This window comes from Lucilia cuprina, chromosome 5 (genome assembly GCF_022045245.1).
Source record: "Lucilia cuprina isolate Lc7/37 chromosome 5, ASM2204524v1, whole genome shotgun sequence".
Lineage (NCBI taxonomy): Eukaryota > Metazoa > Arthropoda > Insecta > Diptera > Calliphoridae > Lucilia > Lucilia cuprina.
In genome coordinates this window covers 46,965,663-46,968,383 of record NC_060953.1, presented here as the reverse complement: position 1 = coordinate 46,968,383, position 2,721 = coordinate 46,965,663, and the positions used below count along the sequence as shown (strand labels likewise).

At 26.6% G+C, this 2,721-nt stretch overlaps 1 protein-coding gene across 1 annotated transcript in view; it reads right to left on the bottom strand.

Annotated features, from left to right (window-relative positions):
* Positions 1 to 2,721, bottom strand: part of LOC111683454 (venom serine protease Bi-VSP) — a 7,020-nt gene that overhangs the window by 3,216 nt on the left and 1,083 nt on the right. The gene's annotated exons all lie outside the window — the stretch shown is intronic.

Here is a 2,721-nt window from a genome sequence, read left to right as displayed (position 1 = left end):
GTTAGTTAGTTAGTTAGTTAGTTAGTTAGTTAGTTAGTTAGTTAGTTAGTTAGTTAGTTAGTTAGTTAGTTAGTTAGTTAGTTAGTAAGTTAGTTAGTTAATTAGTTAATTAGTTAGTTAGTTAGTTAGTTAATTAGTTAATTAGTTAGTTAGTTAGTTAGTTAGTTAGTTAGTTAGTTAGTTAGTTAGTTAGTCAGTCAGTCGGTCAGTTAGTTAGTTAGTTAGTTAGTTAGTTAGTTAGTTAGTAAAAAAGTCGATAACTCGACTATCGTCCGTGAAAAAAGGTCGAAAAGTCGACTTTGTAAATAAAAGAAAAAAAGAAAGAAAAGGTCTAAAAGTCGAAAACAGTCGATAAGTCGGAAAAAGTCGAAATAAGTTAAAAATAGTCTTAAATTTAAAAAAAGCGAAAAAAGTCAAAAACTCTAAAATAGTCGAAAAACTCGAAAAAAGTCAAAAAAATAGTCGAAAAAAAGTCAAAAGAAGTTGAAAAAAACTCGACTATTTATAAAATGCTTAAAGTCTAAAAGTCTAAAAGTCGACTTTTAATTAAACGAAAAAAGTCGAAAAATCGACTTTAAAAAAATAAAAATTCCCTTAATAGCCGTCCTGCGGCCGGGCTCGAGGACTTTCTACTCTATGGTATGTCCAACAACGGCTTCGTTTAATAAATATTTCATAAATAGCAAAAAGTCCAAAAGTCAAATTTAACTAAATGCAAAAAGGCGAAATGTCAACTTTTCGTTTCGAGTATAGAACCCTACTAGACAGATGGCGTCTATTGAATCTTAATCTGTTAAAGTATATCGACATACTACATTCAACCTCACTTTCACCAAACTAAAAGGGTCATGGAGCTTCTGATGACCTGTTTATATACATTTTGCCCTAAATATGCAACATCATCGTAAAAAAGTCTTAATTACAACATATTTCCTTCTTCCCGAAACACACATTATTTCGCTCTTTTATCAATAATCTAAAACGTGCAATAAATTAACAATTACATTGTAGCTTTTTTTTCAAACTTATTGAAAGCAAAATTTAAAAAAAAATCATTGTCAAGGTTACAGACAAATAATTATCTCTACACAAATAATTATCTCAAAATCTAAGATTAAAATCTTGAAAATTGTAGATTAAAAATATAAAATGTTTTAAACAAATTCATAGTACACAGTATGTAAATTACAATAATTTTAACGACTTTATTAAAAAAATTATCTATTTATAACTGTTGTTTTAAATTTAGTTTGTTTTTCTAGAATAAGTAATAGTAAAACAAAAATACTTGTCTTAATACATGTGTTCACTTGAATAAACTACTTATTTAAATTTCTGCGGAACACATTAAACTAATGACCTTGAAAATAAACATGATATAAATTAAATTCAATTTACAAGTGCTTCTTGGATTTTAGATTTTGCTTTTAGTTTAACAAACCAATAAAAATTCAATATATATATAACAAGCGACAACAACAACAACGACTTTTTGCAGGTTTCCATATCAATAAGCAAGGTGTACAGCTTTAAAGCTCAAAATAAAAAATGAGTGAGAAAAACAAAATAAATATTGAAAAAATTAACTCAATAACTACAAATAATGATAACAGAGAGTTTTGGCGGAGTAAAAAAACTCTTTGGATGTTTGATTGTAAACTAGTAAAATTAAGTAATAATGCGAATAAACCTAGTTTGAGAGTGTTGTAGTTTATCACTCACCACAAGACTTTTAAGTTTAAACGTTGTTGTTAGTAAGAGAGAAAGAGAGAGTTTTTTGATTAATGAAAGCTCAACCAAAGACTTAAGACATGGTTTAAGCAAAACAAGAGTTGTTTGACAAAAAGACTTAAGCAACAAACTGTTAACTGTCTTAAGTTATTGAGTGTAAAAACAAAAGACTTAAGAACTAAACTTTGATTATATTTCAAAATCATAACAAACCTTCTACTGAAAAAAACCTAAGAACAAAACTTTTGTGGTTAAATTTATGAAATCAAAGAGAGTAAATGAGTGATATTTTCTCAATCAATTTCATGCCGACGGACAATAACAAAAGACTTAAGAACTAAACGCTGGCTTCTGATTAAAAATATTTTTTTTTTTTAACTTAATCATACCATTTTTCAACTGTATTACTCATATTATAAACATAAAAGACGTATAAACTGAACTCTTCATTTAGAGGGTCATCTTTTTTTTAACAAGGTTTTAAAATAATTTATTTAAATGGTTTTAAGAATTTTTTGGGGAATTCCATAGTGTTTGTGTTGAAAAATGTAATGACGTAGTTTATAGTTTTTTTGCATACAATTTATAAAAAAAATTTTCCCCTTTAATAAAAATAAGAATTATAAAACAACAATGGAATTTAAATAGTTCAAATTATTAGCGAAATATTTTATATTTTTAATTACTTAATAGAAAAAAAATAATTGTGATTACGTGATCATATAAAGTAAAGTCATTAAATATGTAACAATAAAAATAATGTTTAATAAATTTATTCTAACGGCTAAGTTCAAACCTATTTATAATTCAGCAATTAACTTGATTTTTAGGCCCCCTAAGGAAGTTGTTTTTTTTTCTATCTAAAACTTAGAACTGAACCAAAAATGAACTAGAACTGAACTAGAACTGAACTAGAACTGAACTAGAACTAGAACTGAACTAGAACTGAACTAGAACTGAACTAGAACTGAACTAGAACTGAACTAGAAC